Source organism: Plecotus auritus (genome assembly GCF_963455305.1).
Source record: "Plecotus auritus genome assembly, chromosome: 4".
Lineage (NCBI taxonomy): Eukaryota > Metazoa > Chordata > Mammalia > Chiroptera > Vespertilionidae > Plecotus > Plecotus auritus.
In genome coordinates, this window is record NC_137775.1 from 82,715,135 (window position 1) to 82,735,782 (window position 20,648).

General features: G+C 42.6%; 1 protein-coding gene across 4 annotated transcripts in view; it reads right to left on the bottom strand.

Moving 5' to 3' along the window:
• PAQR8 (progestin and adipoQ receptor family member 8) overlaps positions 1 to 20,648 on the bottom strand; it is a 107,927-nt gene that overhangs the window by 20,534 nt on the left and 66,745 nt on the right. The window contains exon 1 of one of the 4 annotated variants that reach the window (XM_080666413.1): positions 19,001 to 19,460. The exons of 1 other annotated variant lie outside the window; for it this stretch is intronic. The gene's annotated coding sequence lies outside the window, so the exon portion shown is untranslated. 2 more of the 4 variants (XM_080666416.1, XM_080666414.1) reach the window with 2 other exon arrangements.

Genomic DNA, 20,648 nt, shown 5'->3' on the forward strand with positions numbered 1-20,648 from the left:
AGGGAAGCAGTGAAAATGCGGCGTCAAAGAATCAGATCACAAACGAAAGAAATGGAGGAAAACAAATGACTGGATATAGAATTCAAAACCACGGTTATAAGGCTTTTCAAGAATATCCTAGAAAAGGCCGATAAATATAACGAGACCCTCGAAGATATGAAAAAGGACCAACTAGAAATTAAACATACACTGACTGAAATAAAAAATATTACACAGAGACCCAAAAACAGACAAGAGGAACACAAAAATCAAGTCAAAGAATTGAAGTACAAAGAAGCAAAAAACACTCAACCGAAAAAGCAAAAAGCAAAAAAAAAAAAAAAAAATCCAAAAAGTTGAAGATAGTGTAAGAAGACTCTGGGACAACTTCAAGCGTACCAACATCAGAATTATGGGGGTGCCAGAAGAAGAGAGAGAGCAAGATACTGAAAACCTATTTGAAGAAATAATGACAGAAAACTTCCCCCACCTGGTGAAAGAAATAGACTTACAAGTCCAGGAAGCCCACAGAACCCCAAACAAAAGGAATTCAAAGAGGACCACACCAAGACACATCATCATTAAAATGCCAAGAGCAAAAGACAAAGAGAGAATATTAAAAGCAGCAAGAGAAAAACAGTTAGTTACCTACAAGGGAGCACCCATACGACTGTCAGCTGATTTCTCAACAGAAACTATGCAGGCCAGACGGGAGTGGCAAGATATTTTCAATGTGATGAATAGCAAGAACCTACAACCAAGATTACTCTACCCAGCAAAGCTATTATTCAGAATTGAAGGGCAGATAAAGAGCTTCACAGACAAGAAAAAGCTGAAGGAGTTCATCACCACCAAACCAGTATTATATGAAATGCTGAAAGGTATTCTTAAAGAAGAGAAAGAAGAAAAAAGTAAAGATAAAAATTATGAACAACAAATACATATTTATCAACAAGTGAACCTAAAAATCAAGTGAATTAAAAACCTGAGGAACAGAATAATCTGGTGAATATAATAGAATCAGGGGCATAGAAAGGGAGTGGACTGATAATTCTCAGGGGGAAAGGGGTATGGGGGGTTCATAAAGAGACTGGACAAAAATCATACACCTATGGATGAGGACAGTGGGGGGGAGGTAAGGGCAGAAGATGGGGTGGGAACTGGGTGGAGGGGAGCTATGGGGGGGAAAAGGAGAAACAATTGTAATAATCTGAATAAAGATTTATTAAAATTTAAAAAAAAGAGAAAAAAAAGGGGAGAATCTGTAGTACACAGAAAACTTAGTTATTCTCTGGCATGGGGTATATACTCATTTGATAGCTAATTCATAACAAAGATACCTCAAAATGATCACAACCAAAAGAGAACTGGGTGTCCCCCACTGACCCTGCCTCTGTCCCGTTCTTGTTCCTGTCTATGTAGTAAATGATAGCATCCAGGTGCTCAAGCCAGAATCCAGAGATGCATTTTTCTTTCATCTTAATCTGGTACTCCTCTTTATCTACTCTCTAATCTTAGTATAATGACTCACATATATTGAATACTCACTCTCTACTAGGCACAGTTCTAAGTTCTTTTCGTGTTATTAAATCATTTATTTCTCACGACGCTGTGAAATGGAGTTGAAGGGGTTCAGAACAGGCCTCCCCAAGACACGCTACTTTGCATGTGGATGTGTTGAGCTTAAGAAAACCAAGACCCTGCAGGCTCAGGAGAAACCTTTATCTCTCCCTTGAAGAATTTAAATTAGGGGCATTGTCCATCATCAGAGTTATTACCAGAGATAACTTTTTATGATCTATCATATGGCAAGGCAAACATCTAATTACTGAACATCTGCTCTTCTTATTGTCCTGGAATTACCCTCCACCCCTCTGAAGCCTAGGGCACCTTACCTCATTCTCAGTATGTTACATATACCTCATTTTTACCTTACCATTCTGTCTCTAAACTTTTTTTTTTTTTTTTTTTTTTTTTTACAGAGGACAGGGACAGAGAACAAGGGACAAGAAACTTTATATATATATGTGTGTGTGTGTATACACACACACACACACATATATATATAAAAAATCTGGCCACTCAGTGAGTGTGTGTGTATATGTATATGTATATGTATATGTATATGTATATGTATATATATATAGATAGGTATCTATATATATATAGATAGATAGATAGATAGATATACACATATATATATTAGAGGCCTGGTGCATGAATTCGTGCATGGGTGGGGTCCGGCCAGCCTGGCCACGGGGAGGGGACATGGGCAGTTGGCCAGCCTGGTCAAGGGGACAATTTGCATATTAGCTTTTTATTATATAAGATACTATAGGCCTGGTGCACAAAATTCGTGCACTCGGAGGGGGGCGTCCCTCACTGCTGATTGCACTCTCTCGCAGTCCGGGAGCCCTTAGCACTGCTGCAGAGGCGGGAGAGGCTCCCACCACCATTGCTGTGCTAGCCAGCCATGAGCCCAGCTTCTGGCTGAGCGGTGCTCCCCCTGTGGGAGCACACTGTCCACCAGGGCACAGCTCCTGCATTGAGCATCTGCCCCCTGGTGGTCAGTGTGTGTCATAGTGACCAGTTGTTCTGTTCGATTTGCATATTAGCCTTTTATTATATAGGATATACTGAGTGGCCAGACTATTATGCGTTCAGAGATCATAATAATCTGGCCACTCGTGTGTGTGTGTGTGTGTGTGTGTGTGTGTGTGTATGTATATGTGTGTATATATGTGTGTGTGTGTATATATGTATATGTGTATATATGTGTGTGTGTGTATCATTGGAATTGCAACTTTTTAAAAATTAACTTTTTCAATTACTGTTTACATTCAATATTATTTTATATTAGTTTCAGGTGTACAGCATTACAGTTAGACAATCATATACTTTACAAAGTGTTCCCCCTGATATTTCCAGTAACCACCCGGCACCATACATAGTTATTACAATATCATTGACTGTATTTCCTATGCTGACTTTACATCACCATGACTATCTGTACTTCTCAATCCCTTCACCTTTTTCATCCAGCCTCCCAAACCCACTCTCCTCTGGCAACCATCAGTCTCTGTATCCATTAGTCTGTTTCTGTTTTGTTTGTTCATATATATTTTTCTTTAGATTCCACATATAAGTGGAATCACATGGTATTTGTCTTTCTCTGATTGACTTAATTCACTTAGCATAATACCCTCTAGGTCCATCCATGTTGCCGCAAATGGTAAGATTTCATTCTTTTTATGGCTGAGTAATGTACCACAGCTTTTTTAAAAATATATGTTTTTATTGATTTCAGAGAGGGAGAGAGAGATAGAAATATCAATGAATCATTGATCAGCTGCCTCCTGCACGTCCCCTACTGGGGATCGAGCCCACAACCTAGGCATGTGTCCTTGACTGGAATGGAACCTAGGACCATTCAGTCCTCAGTCCAATGCTTTATCCACTAAGCCAAACGAGCTAGGGCTACCACAGCTTTTTTATCCACTTGTCTATTGATGGGTTGCTTCCACATCTTGGCTATTGTAAATAATACTGCATGAACTTTTTATGTATATGGAGTTTCCATGCATACATATGTAATTTAAAGTTGGTTATTTTCTCTTGTTAATCTGTCTCAGGTTGATTTAATTATTAGATGAGCTGAAAAAAGCTAGTAGAGTAGAGGAATGCTGGAAGCTAATTCCAGTATGTCATAATAAATGCAAGAAGTCCTCAAAAGGTTGATGGGTTTCTATATTCAGCAGGGATGAATCATATTATTGCCTGCTGGAATAGCCGAAAGCATTTCCCCAAACCTAAAGATTTGCATATATTACTGCCTGCTACTGGAACAGCCGAAGGCAGTTCCTCCAACCTGACAATGCCTACTGTATACCAAACCTTGCCTTTGATATGTATATCTGCTTTGCCTTAGGGCAATTTGTGTTAATAAAAAGCGAGGGGTCCAGAAATTCAGAGAACTTGGTTACTGAAGCTAGGTCTCCTCTGGCTCCCCAAAATGCCTTCCAAATTTATATTTCATATCTAGTCTCTTTATTAATTTACACGCAGCCCCTTCTCCAGATTCCTAAATCCTAGATGCTGAGAAACCCCTGGCAGAGGAAGATTTCTTCCTCCCCCACAGAGCACAGATGAGGAAACAGGTTAAGTCCCTTGCCCAAAGTCCCCCAGCCAGGAAGTGGTGGAGCCAGAATCTGCACACAGGAAGTCTTGTTCCAGAGTTAATTCCCGAACTTCTACGCTACTCAGGAAATGCTGTTTCTGCTTTATTTATTGAAAATCATTCTAAAATGTGTTTGTTTACTTTACTAAATGTGTAAGTGAAAACAATTTGGATAATTCAGAACTAGCCGAGTCCTTCATTTCCTTCTCTATCTCAGTGATCCTTATGCAGCTCAGATAATGGACCTACCAATGGTTGAGAAGACTAGATAGTATCTCTGGTGAGCCTAGAGCCCTACTGGGAAGTTGATCTTAAATGAAAGTTCTAGTAGGACTTTATTTCCCTGTTATTTCTGTGTGTTTTTCAAAGTGGACGATGTCAGTAAAAATTAGCTTAATTGAAGATTTTGGTTAATCAAAGTTATATTGTAGTAGATACACTGTAATTAATATTAATAAGACACATCCATTATACAGTCCATTTAGAAATGGAAGAACTTTTCCTTCTTTGAGGTTATATTGATCTAGGAGGCAAGGCGAGCTGGAAGGCATAAGGCCCAAATACTGCTCTCATCAAATTAAATGAATCACATACTTAAAAATAAACCACAGTCCTTCTGGCACCAGTAGTACCATCCGTAAACTGAAAATAATAAAGGCCAATGACTTAAGATTTCTGAATTAAAGTTGAAAAAAAAAAAAAAAGAATGTAATTACATGCCTAAGACAAGATGACAGCAGGTCCAGAAAGTATCACTTCCCAGCTGTAAGCTTATTCAGTATGTAAAAGACAACATTAAGTAAGTTTACCACGAAATTAACATTCAAATAAAATGCTTTTCAATAAGAGGATTTTAACCCCAATGGGTGAATTTTAAAGTTCCTGTGTCTTTAGAAAACAAAAGGTACAGTACCAGCCAGAAGCTATTCCAGCAAGTTCCACAGATCATATGGTCTTGGGAAGAGACAAGCACTTATTGTTACCAGAAAATTCAAGATCAGTATTTACAGTTTCATTTCCAACACCCCAGTGCTCCCTTGGACAAAGGATTGTAGTATCTACTGACAGTTGCAATTATTCTCCAACTCTATTTCAGCCTCACCAGCCATTCATCCCATCCAGAGAATCTGACTACTTTGGACTATTTGTTATTCCAAAATAACAACAGCAAATGATGTTTTGTGTTTTGTTGTTGTTGTTGATCTCTTTTCATATGATATCCAAAAAGATGGAGAAATTAAAGAATAATAGTAAGCCAGAAGTGATTTCTGTGATTTTTAGATAAGCAATACTAGATAAAAGTACACACTGAAGGGCGGTGGGGAGCTCTAAATCTAACCTGATTCTTTACATATACCTTTAAAATACCTGGCCAATCTAATGCTTGTTTGACCTGGATGGCTCCCCCCAACTTTCTCCCTCCAGCCATTTGAGACTTCTGGTATGGAAAAGGACCTCTGCCAGTCCTTCTGGGTAAGTCAGAGCATCCCAAAATGAGCCTTGATTTAACTTTTTTTTTTCTTTTGGCAAAAGAATGTTCTGTTGATTAAAACAAGAGAAAACCACACTTGTACTCACACAGCCTGATCCTAACCACCCAGATAGCAGCCTGGCATCCTCTGTCAATCTTCCAGGGGCATCCAGGCCTGGAGCAGCCCACACAGCTTCTTCCCCGACAATTTACCAGGAGGTAATGATTCCTAGTGACTACAGACTAGCCCAAGCCGTTCCTACAGCCCAGGGCACTATCTATAATGTGGTCATGAACAGTTAACACATCTTCTGTCAAGGAAATCCTGTTGCTTCATATTCATTTTCTTAATACCCTCCCAGTTTCTTCAAAAGTAAAGAGAATTGCTAATCACCTGAGAGTTAATTAAGTTTCTTGCTTTCACATCTCATTAAACGACACTGAATTTTAACTCAGCTTAATACAACTGCTATGCCAGATTAGGAGCTCTAGGTTGTGGGCTTCCATTTCCCTTATATTCCTCTTAAGCACTAAGCATTCCATTTCTCCCATGAAAGTTAGTTACTGACTAAACCAACCAATCTACAGACCTACTGTGGATTGAAAAGGGAGAGTCACGACCTCCAAATCCTCCAAGAACCATCAACATTTAAAATATTCAGCATTTTCCCTCCCTCTGATCTGATTTTGGTGAAAAGAGAGAGCTGGTCCTTAGCTGTTAGCGACCTAATGTGAGCACAAGAAAGGCTCATAGGATTTCAGTACGTAAGAGCTTTCCAGACCACTTAGGAAACAGCAAATGGATTTCAACCCTCATGCCAACATGGTTGGTAAGGGCTTCCTGGAGTCCCACACTGAAAGGTATTCCAGGCCTGGGCTGAGCTCAGAAGAGGAGGTGCTGTGACGGATGCACCATGTCTACCACAGGCTCTCAGGGGCAGCAGGCTCAGGAGAGAGCTGGGCACGGAGCCAGGTATGCGCCATCCCTGAGCAGACTCTATTGTAGAGAGCTAAGCAACTTGCAACCCGCTGTTCCCCTCCCCTCCCCCAGACTTCTTAAAAGAGTGGAAGTCACATCAATCATAAAAAAAAAAACAACAACAAACTATTTTGAAATATTTACAATAAATGTATTTTTTTAAAAAAAAAACAATCCCAGAAAAAGGACAAGGGCTGAGGTTCTCGCTGGCATGTTCCAGAGAGAGCCAATGGTGGAATTTCTAAGCTCTTTCTGAAAAATACCTCAATGGCATCTCAACAAGCACCACCTTTCAGTGCTCCAGGAGCTGGGCAGTTCTCCAGTAGCTATACAGCTTCTGTGATGGGACTGTGTGGGGGAGGGGGAAGAAAAGAGACCAAGGGCTGAGAAGCAAGCAAATGTTAGTGATCCCAAAGACAAAGGAAAGTGCTAATCAGACAAGTCAATGCGATGTTTGTTTCAATAGGGAAAAAGGAGACTCAATTTCTTTAACTTGAACTAGCAAAGCTCTCTGGATCAACCAATAGTATTTACTTGCTTTCTGCTTTGTTCTTAACACCAAGTGGGCATATACAAGGCATACGACATGGTTCCTTTCATAGCCAGCTTATATAATCTCTCTCCCTCTCCCCTGAGTGGGCAGGACACCAGAGGCCAGGTCAGACCTCTGGGAGAGACAGAGTTGGCCTCTCAACATCTACTCTGTGTCGTAAGCCAACTGGCTCCCAGGTGAGGAGAATGCCTTTGGCAGCCACAGTATACACACAGACAAGAGACCTTAGAAAAGGCAAGGGAGAGGAGGCAGACATGTGATTCGGGAGACAAATAAACACAATTAGCTGCGCTTGAAACAAACTGAAAAGACTCAGTGGGACGACTTTGATTCCTTCTGCCAAGAGAGAAAATCAAAGGAAAATTCATTTTTAAAAAAGCCTTTTACTGGGTCCCTTGGCAGCCAAGCCCAGTGACTGTCATATTTTCTGTTGAGTGCTTTTCATTGCGGGCTTCTCCAACATTTCAAACACTCTCAGAATCGTGTTACTTTATCAGTTTTGCTGTCCAATGAGGATCCACTAATATTCCAGGCTTTCATTCTTGGAGATGACAATTCTAAGCCTTTCACAGCCATTCTGCCCCTATGTACCTAAACAGACAAATTTGCTACAGTGGTCCAGTGGTTGAATTCACAGAAACCAACAGTCGTGTTTCTGGTAGTGTGCACTTCTAACTCCAAGGTCTGATTCCACCCTGGAGGGTCCGCAACAGCAGAGGGGTTGTGCACTTCTAACTCCAAGGTCTGATTCCACCCTGGAGGATCGGCAACAACAGAGGGGTTGGTTGCAACCACCTAGTAATTAACAGGATGGGCTCAGGATATAGGCAACTTGGGTTTGAATCCTGACTCTGCCACTGACAAGTTGGGGACCTTGGGCGCATATTTTAATCTCTTTGTGTCTCATTATTTGCATCTATAAAATAAGGATATAATGGTATCTGACTGACAGGGTTGCTGTGAAGTTTAAAAAATTATCATAAAAGAGTCTTTATCTGCTCAGCTCGTGTGGCTCAGTGATTGAGCATTGATCTATGGAACCAGGAGGTCAAGGATTTGATTACCGATCAGAGCACATGCCCAGGTTTCAGGCTCGACCCCAGTGTGGGGCGTGCAGCAGGCAGCTCATCCATGGTTCCCTCTCATCATTGATATTTCTATCTCTCTATCCCTCTCCCTTGTTCTCTAAAATCAATACAAATATATTTTAAAAAGAGTCCTTATCTTTCAAAATACATTCTGAAATGCTCACAAATAATAATATGATGTCTGCAGTTTACTTCAGAATCACCTGGGGATAAGGTATTGGGGCGAAGACGCTGGCCCTAAGTTGATAAATGTTGAAGTTGAGGGATGGGCATTCCATCTACCTCTGTTTTGAAATTTTCTATAACAGAAAATTTAAAGCGAGAAGATAATACAGGTAAAACTGCTAGCACATAGCATGTGCTCAATACATGTCATCTGTTATAAATCAGAGAAGGTCTTGAAGGCATTGTTGCTAGGTCAAAAAGCACCATGATGCAGCCTGCCTCTCTAGAGACCTGGGTGGTTCTGGGGCCAGCAATGGAAGATGGGGGTTGCATTGAAACTCCACTGTCACTCTAGGCCATCCATATTGTCCAATCTTTTCACCATCAAACCTGTTTTAGATTATTATTAGTTTTCTATGCTTTGAAAGATTTCTAAATCAACCACAGCCATTAAGTAGTCATTATCCCATATTTTTTAGTCAGAATTTTGAGTCAGAGTTTAGATGAAGTCTAAATTGATCTTTTATTGCCCCAGCCAAAAGAAAGCACTACCGAGTTTTAATGGCCTGTGCAACTATATTGCGGTTTTGTAGGCATATGAAATAATGAAAAATAGCTCAATACCTCCCCCAACCCTGCTCCCTGCCATCTGAGTCTATGCCTCCAATAGGTTCAGGGAGCCACATATATAAATCCAGAGTCAGTACCAGAAACTCCCAGCTTCTGGAATCGCTTACACAAGCTGATGCGGTGGAAGGGCAAGAAATGCCAGGCTGGACCAACTTCAGGCTAGATATGTACTCTTAGGAGAATTAAATCCAAACTCATCTGTCCCCTGCCCTCTCACAGACAAGGAATCTCCAATCCCAGCTATGACACTAACTGCAATAGCCTTGGGCTAGCCACTTCATCTTTGTTTTCTCCTGGGTAAAGTGGAGTATCTCCCTCCCATGGTTGTTTTAGGAATTAGAGAGAATGTAAATAGAGTGCATTGCACAATGCCTGGCACAAAGTAATTACTCAATACTTAGTAGCAATGTTATGTCTCTATATGCCTTCACGTACAAATGGATGTATTATCATTACCTCCTTTGTAATTTAGTTATATACCTAGACACCACTGGTTCTCCAGGTTATGAGACATATCACAAACACATAATTATACACAGTTTAAGATTTTCTTCTTTTATGCGAAAAAATTTTAATGCGCATGTATTCAATCTTCTTCACAGAGCTGATAGATAACTATGTTACTATGATCAATACCTACATGTTCCCTCTTCTCCTTCCATAAATGTCTTGTTATAGTATCTTTTATAATTTAAAAAATTATTTAAAAAAAAAGTCATGAGAAAAATATGACCGAATTCAATTGTAGCCAGGCCATTCTTTTTTTTATGTGTTTTTATTGATTTTTTTAGAGAGAGTGGAAAGGGGAGGGATAGCGAGATAGAAACATCGATGAGAGAGAAACATCATCAATAGGCTGCCTCCTGTATGCTGGGGATGGAGCTAGAAACCCAGGCATGTGCCATGACAAGGAATGGAATCAATGACCTCTCGGTTCTTGGGTCAACACTCAACGACTGAGCCACACCAGCCGGAAGGCCATTCTTATTTCTATTGTGAAACACTTGCTGCATGTCCACTATATATATATGGTTGAGAGGATCAATGAATGAGACAGGTGTAAATAATAAAGCCGGAACTCCATTAGCAAAGACTTTAGTCATCATGCAGGATGTTTTAAAGAGAGAGAAAAGTCCATGTGATCCAAGAAATATCTATAGCACTTTATGAACTAACCTGAACCTCTGCAAAAAACTGAGATTTGATGAATCAGTTTCCAACTGCCTGAAATGCTGTCCAGTTTCAATGTCATTTTTTTTTAAGGTTGTCATTTGGGGGTGTTTTCATTTTATTGTATTGTATTTTTTTACATAACAAAATCACTTTTGTTGGCATTGTATAGACATATTTTTCAAATCAATAGAAAACATTTTATTATTCAACACATGATTTTTTAAAAATAATCTCATTTCACCAATGTCATTTTTGGAGCTTTACCTGAATCTGTTTGTCTGGGTGACATTCGAGTACTGCAGCCAATTCCAACCTCAGCATTAGCCAGGCATGAAACTGACTAATTCCACTTTCTAAAGTGCTCAGGATTCCTGGCAACCCAAGAGAATAATATCAACGCCTTTTATCTTGCCTAAGTGCAGAAATAGAAAAGCTAAGATGGGACTCCTGGAATGAATTCTGTAGACCAGAGTTAAAAATATACCACGGAGAATATAAATTTTCTAATTCAAGAGCCATTACACTCCAATTCTGATTTTACACCATCTTCCCTTTCCTTCCATATTTTATACAACTTTACCAATTCTCTTTAGAATAAGCCTAAAATGAAAATGAGATAATTGTTTTCACCAGCAAAAAGTTTTATTTCTCATGTAAGTATGTTCTACAGGCAAGAGTCCACAGAGCAAGTGTATTTTTATTCCATCTTAAACTGGTGTGGGTAAGTATAGCCGTCTTCCAGTTTCCTGACTGTGGACTTACACTGAACCTTGGGAATTCTCTTAGACTCCAAAGAGGCCTATATCATCCTAGGATAAATGTCATTGCCCTTAATGCTATCTGTGTCTCAAGACACACAACAATCTCTTAAACCAATAACCCTACCTCTGATCTTCAAATTCTTACAGTCCTAGGAACTGGGGACTGGTTACAGTCAGGAACCGGCTCAGCCTGGAAAAGGGGGAGAGCTCGCCTTGGTTCTTCTCTGAGTGTACTCATCTCGAAATCTTGGCATTCCCCATTACCTCTATTATACTAGTATACCAACATTCATAATTATTATAATCATAATTATTATTAATTCATTCATTTGACAAGTTGCACTCTTATATAGTATTGAATCCTCCTCACATAAGAAAATAGGGACAGTAGACAGCTAGGAAGTTTGAATCCAACCAAAGACAAGTCTTCCTAAAACCTGATCATCCAACCCAGGTGACTTATTACAGCAAAGAGCAGTTCCCCCACCTTTGGGGAATTGTGGTTTCTAAACACCATGTGTGATAATGTGAAGTCTAACTCTTTCTCTCTAACTTTCTGAGTAGGGAACCAACCAGTGTCTTCCTATTGACATGTGGCCAGAGCTTTACTTTGGTCCTGTGCATAAGAATTTAAAAGCCATGATAAGTACTTTCTCTACCTATCTTTGAATTGGAGGGTCACATCTAAAACTTACCTATAAACTATAACCTCCATAAGGTTAGGGACTGCATTTTTGCCCATCATTCTATCTCCAGTGTATAGCATACCCTTAATATTTGATGAATGGATGAATGAATGAATGAATAAATAAATGATCGAATGAACAAGATATCCTTTGGTTCCCAGACCACTGATCAAAATCTCACTCCACAAGGTTTAGTGTTCAGGTTCCTCCTCAGCTAGGACTACCTAAGCCACACCATGAATTTCAGTAATTCATGCCATTAAGTATCACAAATAGCCTGAGCAAATTTCCATAAAGTAGTTCTACGAAACAGAAAGGGCTTTCCTGCCTTAATCACTGGGTGGTTTGGGCGGGATTTCTAGCCACACACACAAGGAAAGGTGAGTGGAAGCTATAGGTACTAGGGTGTTATGAACTGAATGTTTGCACCTCTACCATCTCTAATGTTATGTTGAAGCCATAATCCCCAATGTGATGGTATTTGAATCTGGGGCCTTTGGGAAGTAATTAGGTTTCGATAAGGTCATTAGGATGGGGTCCCTAGATGGGAGTAAGTAAGAAAAAAGAGACTGAGAACTAACTCTTGTTCTCTAGGGCATTCACCCAGTGCTCGCTGTCTCTGTCTCTCTCACTGCCACGTGAAGACACAGCAAGAAGGTGGCCATTGACCCTGCCCTTAGCGCTGCTGAGGAGGCAAGAGAGCTTTCCGCCAACACCACTGCGCTCGCAGCCATCAGCCCAGCTTGTGGCTGAGCAGAGCTCCCCTGTGGAAGCGCCCTGACCACCAGGGGGCAGCTCCTGCATTGAGCATCTGCCCCCTGGTGGTCAGTGTGCATCATAGCGACCAGCGGGTCGTTCCTACGTTAGGGTCACTTTGCATATTACCCTTTTATTATATAGGATTTCCTGACACTAGTAAGTGGTCCATCAGTAATTATTTGTACAATGCTGAGGCCACTCATGCTCTATCACAGTTCCTTTACACAGGCTCTGCTAAATAAGAAGAGAGAGAAAGATGTCATTGACAGAGCCTGGTGGCAGTAATCGGAAGCCCTGGGTTTGAGTCTTTGTTTTTGCCATTTTCTCATTATGACTTTGACACATTTTATACCCTCTCCAACTCCAAGTTCCCTTCATCTGTAAAAAAAATAAAAATAAAAATCAGTATAATGATATCTCCTCTCTACGCCTCCTAGGTTAGTTGCAAAAGTCGTATTGCAGATCCTTGCACAGAAATATTGCAAGAGGTAAATTTGTCAATATTTATTAAATACCTCTAAGGCTCTAAAACAATGGTTTTCCAACTTTTTTTTTTTTACTGGAACCCATTTTAAGAAATATATTTTACATTGCAAACACCGCATACACTGATCACTAAAATGAAAGCTTAACAAAATATTACTGTTACTTTGATATTTTTAATTTGGTTCTGTTCTTCTTTTTTTTTTTTTTTTCAAAGCAGGTCATTTATTTCACAAGGCATAGTCCTAACCCTCAACTCTTACTGGGCATCAGAGTCATCTGAGGAGCATTTTAAAAATCTGATTCCCTGGGCCCTACCTGCCAAGATTCAGAATCAATGGTTTGGAGTGGGGACTGAGCAATTCTTAGACAGCCCCAGATGGTTCTATTATTGTGCAGCCAGGACTGAGCACCACATAACTATGGCTTCAATCTAGCTCCCAGCTAAAACATCACTGGGTGAATTATTTACATCCCTGTCTGCTAACACTCAGCACCGGGATGTCACCCCACCCCCCACCCTGCTGAAGGTCTGCTGGTGCCTGTGAGTGGATCACTTACTCCTGTGGCTTCAGTGTGCTCCAGGAAACCCAGAAAGGAATCAAGATCAAAGTGGAGCCTGGGCTTTATGGGAGGCCTCCTTTCTCCTCCCAGATGGCTGGGTGACTCCATGCAGAGCAAAATCTGGAATGGATTAGGAGGATATTGCTAAGAGTGAAGGGACCCCTTATAAGAACTTTTTGCTTGAGTAGGAGGAGCTAAGGAAAAGTAAGGGGAAACTGCTGGCCTCCTGGCCTGCTCTGACCTCGCAGAGACAGGGGTTTCAGTAGAGCGTGGAGATAAGCTCAGGTGAAGGGTCTTCATGGCCTGGCTGTCTCCTTCTAGGTGTAGCCCAGATGAAACAGAAAGCTCTCCATCCTCAGTTCATTGTTGCTGTATGGAAGAGAGGCCTGGGGACTGTCCTGTTCACTTGGTTGGAGTGATCTGCAGCCTACACTGAGCTTCCTAGCAGAACCAGGACAGAACCTGGGCCAGAATGCAGAAGGTACCACGAATGGTAGAGGCCGTAAGTCTGTGTCCCTGCCCTTTTCTTGGACACACGGATGGGACTAAGAAACCTGTATTGGTTCTGTACACAATTGGTTACACACACACACACACACACACACACACACACACACACACACACAAATGGCCCAGCCAGCGTCGCTCAATGGTTGAGTGTTGACCTATGAACCAGGAGGTCATGGTTCAATTCCTGGTCAGGGCATAAGCCCGGGTTGCAGGCTTGATCCCCAGTGTGGGGCGTGCAGGACACAGCTGATCAATGATTCTCTCTCATCATTGATGTTTCTATATCTCTCTCCCTCTCCCTTCTTTTCTGAAATCAATAAAAACATAATAATAAAAAAATAAACCCAAAAGCCGTGTCTGTTTGAGGCATATAGTCCCTGGATTTACTAACCCAACATAATAATACTAAGAGTGACCATTTACTGGGTGCCTTCTGTGTACTATCTCACTTAATTCCATGATATCTCTTCAGACATGCATTTATAGATTCTCAGGTTTAAGGTACTCACCCAGGGTTATGCATTTAATAACTGGTGGTGCTAGGATGCTAATGCAGGTTGATCCCTCACTCTAGATGCCATGCTCTAGACTAGGGTTTCTCAGCACTACTGACATTGGGATTGGATAATTCTTTGTTGTGAAGGTTTGTCCTATGCATTAGAAGATGCTTAGCAGCATTTCTGGCATCTACCCATTAGATGTCAGTTACTACAATAAAAAATGTCTCAGACATTGCCAAATGTCCTCTGGTGATTCGGGGGTGGGGGGGTCCAAAATCACCCCTCCTCTACTTTAAGAACAACTGTATTGTTTCCTGGTGTTTTATAAGTACAACAATATCACCCTATCCTATAGTTATATATCATTTTACAAATCACCAAGTACTTTTTAAAAATATATATTTTATTGATTTTTTACAGAGAGGAAGGGAGAGGGATAGAGAGTTAGAAACATTGATGGGAGAGAAACATCGATCAGCTGCCTCCTGCACACCTCCTGCTGGGGATGTGCCCACAACCTAGGTACATGCCCTTGACCAGAATCAAACCTGAGACCTTTCAGTCCGCAGGCCGACGGTCTATCCTGAGCCAAACCAGTTAGGGCTCACCAAGTACTTTTATAGCATTATCTCCTTATGTGCAATTTGAGCACATGCTAGGACTTAATCCTGAAAGAGTTAATACCCCTAAAAATTATGACCACTATAAAGAGATCTACATATTTAACCTTCTCCAAGAAATTGAGAGAAAAGAACGTGAGTGAAGTCCATTTAATCTTTGGCCCACAAGCCATTGGGAGAAAAACACTTTTGCTAATGCATATAATCCTTCGAGAGCACATTATGTGACTTTCTGGAGGACAAAGTCTGTTATACATCTCTCTATCTTCTGCACATAGAACACAGAGAATTCTTACTAAATGTCAAACACTTCATGGAACATCTACCTCATAGCAACCCTTAACCATTTCATTAAAATTATATTCCCACAGTTTGTATCTTCCTAGTTTACATATGTTTTAATAAAATTCATATTCTGAAAAAAAATTAATGGCAATATTGACGGAAGAGCTGAGAGCTCAGTGCCAGGTTATCATTGAAAAAAAAAAACAGAGCAAAACTCAAGTTTAACTGGAACAAATGTTCACCAGAATCATCCCTGTCAATACAGGCCAAGGGAGCTGTAGCTGTTTCATTCAAGTAGTATTTTATTGGATCACAGAAAAAAATTCCAGGAAAAGCTTTTACATATTTTTTTTCCTTCAGATCTTCACTAAACTATTATATCTAACAATCAAAACAGGAATGCTTGTTTTTAAAAACATCTGAATCAAAAATAAAGTAGCTAACTACAGTTACTTTTAAGGTCGCTCTTTAAGAACTCCTAGGAGGCCAGGAAAGTAGAAACAAATGTTCTCATTCACATATCCATTTGCAAAGCCCAGCTGAAGAGAACAGCATTACCCGGAAACTGATAAATCCATACTTGGCTTCAAAGGAATTTTAATATAACTATCAATAATCAATATTAATAACAAAAATAGCTGGACTCTATGGAGCACTTTTGTGCCAGGCACTGAACTCGTGTTCTACATGCATAAATCTTACTAAATCTTCATTCCAGCCCATGTGGTACATACTCATTAGCATCTTCTTTTTAAGGTAAGAAAACTGAGGCCAAAAGACATGTAATAACTTGCCCACAATCACTGCCAGATCAAGAGTCAAGCGATGGCTGTATAAAGCTTTAGGTTATAGAATCTGTAAAAAACAACCACTGGGAAATTAGAAAAACAATGGAAGAAAAGGGAGATGTTATGTCAGTTTTTCACAGTTGTGTGCCTTAGAATCCCAAGACTGAAATTTTGGGATTTCAAAAACCATTCTCTTCCTCTTGCTTCTACTAGTATATAGATCCTTTCACATAAAATCTCAAGTACTGGGGCATTAACTACACACATGGGGTTAAGTAACTTTCTGGGTACTTTTTTTTTTTTTTTGGTGAGAAAAACACATTTTTTGTTTTGTTTTCTGTAAAAATCCACAGTGATGAAAAGCGCCTGGTGAAGAGTACCCACACGGGAAAAGAAAGACTTATGTTCTCCAGCTTACTAGGCCGTAAAGCACACCAACAAAGCCATAGGACCAATTTTTGCACACACATACCAGAACATATACACCCAAAGGATGGTTGTACTTCCATTACTTTCAATCCTAAACACATACTACACACACCTTTACTGGATGCCTATTTTGGAACCACCAGTCCCTCAAGGGGTCTCTCATTACTTTAATAGGCATACTTTCTATGACAACCTCAACTCCCCACCTCAGAGGCCACAGTTGGCCCCACATGGTATTTGGCTCTTTCCCAAGTGAGGAAGGTTTGGCATCAGGAGGCAATTCAGTTAAATGTGTTGTAAACTCTGCAGGCAGTGCCAAAGCACGAGCTCCCAAATTATTCTCAGCAATGACAGCATCCCCGGAATTAGTGCACAGCTTGCCAAGACAGGGCTTTTGAAGGGGAGGAATACTCACTTGAATGTATAAGTGTTGGCATATTTCTTTTAACATTTGGGTAAAGAATTGGAAGAATCAGCTAGCTTTAAGTCCAAGTGAATATTCTGCTGCAATAATGATAATGCAGATTTTGGGTAAGGTTCTGACCACCCCCTTTAATGAAAAATAGCTTGTCCTGAAATGATACTTGTAAAAAGCATAAATCACTTTCCTGTCAACTTGCATAATTATTGAAGAGATTTCCTTTTCATGAAAAAACAAAACAAAACAAAAAACCTGGGCCCAAACAAATGTTAGTTGCCAACATAGTCCTGGATTCTCTCAGGAAGCTCAAGTTTCAGTGTGTGCTAGAAGATGGATCTATATCCAGGACAGAGGAGTGGGGGGCCTCTCTCCTCCCCTGGACCCCCAAAGCCTAGAAACCTTCCAATAGAAAAATCCACATAACAGAATCCCGGGCCCTGAATTAACTGTTATAAGAAATATACTAATTATCATACAGAAAGGGAGCTGGTGCCAAAGACAAACAACAGAGAACAAACAGACACTGCACTGGTCATTTGTTTATCTTCAGACACACTTGGATAGCCATCCGCTGAGGTCCTAAGCAGCTTGGCTTCCTGCCAGGTGACCTGGACACCTTAGGGGTGGGCACAGCCTGTGGACGTCTTAGGAGGGCAAAGGCAGTCCACCTTCCAAGGGAGCCCTAATGAGTACAAACGATCCATAAACTGTCCAATACTCCTGGTGTTTACTTGGCTGAAGAATGCAGCGCATTTGTGGGAGGTGTGTGTGTGTGTGTGTGTGTGTGTGTGTGTGCGCGCGCGCGCGCGCACACACACACACACACACTGCCGATTTTTACTCAGAAACAGCCTCTCACAGAGAACAGGAGAGTGGGGAGCAAATAGCTCATGTAGATGAAAAAAATTACACATCCCTTTGTAGATCTTACCTGTGTATTTGAAATCTCACTCCATACGTATCCTCTTAACTCCGTGACCAAAATCACTTCTAACCCAGCTCAGCAATACAGGATGCAACAAAGAGTCCATCTGGGTCTCCCCCTGGACGGTCGGTGGTTGAGGGACCACAGCCGCCTTCAGGTCCCCGCGCCGGGTTTGCGAAGTGCACCTCCCCATCCCGCCTCCCCCACCCAAGTTGCCAAGTCCAGTAGCTAGCTCGGAGTCCCCACCTGCGCCTCCTGGGGTGGCCCGGTCTTGCTCTCTCGAGTGACTGCCCTCTTGAGGTGTCAGTGGGCTGCGCCCTTGGCCGAGACGGTCCGAATCTCTGCCCCACCACCCACCCGGCTACCTCGGATCCCCCGCTGGGATCCATACTTCCAGGCCCCTGTTCTCCACACCGGACCCAGCCGCCCCAGGCTCCCCGCACAACTCCGCCTCCCCGGCCCACCATCTCAGAGAGGCCCCTTCCATCTTTCTCCGGAGACGCCACAGCCTCGGCCCACCCTATCCTTTCTGGGGTTCCCCTCCCTCGGGCTCCCCCTCCCACCCACCCACCTTGGGTTTCCTCTCCTCTGCACTCCCCTCCCGGGTTCTGTTCTCCGCCCAGCGGGGGGCGCCCCAAGAATGCCGACAGAGCACCCCCGGTTCCACCCCCCTCTCCAACCCCCGTTCCCGCACCAGAGGTCCTCTAGGTCGCGCGCGGTCCTGACCCCTCAGCTCTCCAGGTTCGGGCTCCCAGACTCCCCACCGTCGCGATCCCGATCCGCCCTCTCGCCCTCGGGGTTGGGGTTCAGAGAGTCCCCAACATAGGGGCATTGACACTCCGCCCCGGGCTCGGGTTCTCAACATCGCGATCCCGAACGCCCCTCTGGGATCGGGTTCTGGTACTCCCCTAAGTCGCGATCCTGACAACCCCGCCCCGCGTGCTCGCGTCCCGGGCTCCCCAAGAACGCAGTCCTGACCCCCCGCCCGACCCGCTCCGCGCCTCCAGTGATGGGACACAGGGGCGGCGCTGGATCGGTGCGCGTCAGGACTCACCGTCAGGGCAGCTTTGGGTCCACTGGGTTCCTGGCTCCCAGCTTCTCGCAGGCGGCTGTGACCCCGGCCCGCGCTGCACTGGGGAGCGGCCAGGAAAAGGGGACGGCCGGGGGCGGGCACCGCCGGGCTCCGCCTCTAGCCGCGGGATTCGCAGACCCGGGCAGCCCCTCCACCCCCGCTGCCTCTCGTGCTGCCGCCGCGGAGGAAGTTGGCTGACGCCTCTTCCTTCTACCCGGGGCTCAGATGCACACAGCCCCCTTTCAGCTGTTGAAGGCCCGAGGGGTTGAAAAAGAGATACGTGCATCAAGTGCATCGCTGTCCAGTTCTTTCCAAGACCCCACCCTGGGGGGCTCTCCCAAGTATTTCAGGAGGGGGACAAACAACAGCGAACTTCACCTTTGATCTCAAGACTGATTCACATCCTCGTCTTCTCTCCACTGGTGTCTGCACATGCAGGGTCATTCTGCCTATGAAGTCATGTTATAACACTCCCGGGAAGGGCCCTAGCAAACACACGCTTTCGCGCCCTGAGATACATGGGTGAAAGACTCTCCCATGACTTACACACAAACATACCTCTTACACTGCCATCCTGGGAATCCATTTCTATACCACTTTATTCTCCTTCCTCAGCTCTCTAGCCCGTCCTTATATAGCAACGGCCTACACATACAAGCAGCAGGGAGGCAGAGGAAATTCCACATCTGGTCCCAGACTTGCTCCTGACCCACAGTCTATATTTTACCATGAGAAAAAACACACTTAAGCTGCAGGAGCATCGATTAACAAATCAAATGGTCTTTGGGGCTGAAGAAGCATCTTCATTATCTGGAAAAAGAGAAACTGTTCAGATCCTGGAAAGATGGCCTACATCAGTGCTGCCCTAAGGGGATCATTTACTAGTAATTCATTTCATTACATTTCTGAGACAGTCAGGCCTATTTCCTGGTCTGTTGATGCCTGGCACTTGCCCATTACACCACTCTGCTTCAGTGACATGTCTAACAACACCTCACGTGTGTATAGTGTCTTCACATTTCAAAACATTTGAAAATCCATTATTTCCTTTATCTTCAGCAAAACATCATGGAGCAAAAGTAGTAGGTTATCCAGCTGGGGTATTTTACTAGGAAAGAGTCAAGCGCCTGGCCTTCAGGGCCTCTGTTCTTCCCACAGAACCACGAGCCCAGCACACATAGGTACTGGTGGAAATGTCCCAGTAGGCCTTGGAAGACTTGCCCTCTCCATCCCAAGATATCAATGAATTCTCCCATATTCACAAAATTTTGAGCCTCCACTACTATCAAGCATTTATTTTCCAGCCAGACATCATAACTGTACAACAGAGCTGATTGAGAGGAAGTGAAAAGTCCCTTTTCTTCCTTTCTCTACCACTCTCGAAACAAAATTGCAGGTCATGAAATATGAGGTTCCAACCACAGTCTCAGTACAACTGAAGTGAGCTCTTGGGTGTGAGCTGATACATCTGTGAAATACATGTTGATTACTCTTAGTTTTGTTTTTGTATTTTTTCTCCCAGAGAGTTCCTCTGGCTCAAGTGTGGAGGAGGTTCCCTTGTTTTAAAAGAAGATTAACAAGTCTTGTAATGCCTTTTCAATGTCACAGTAAGAAAATGGTAAATGAGTGA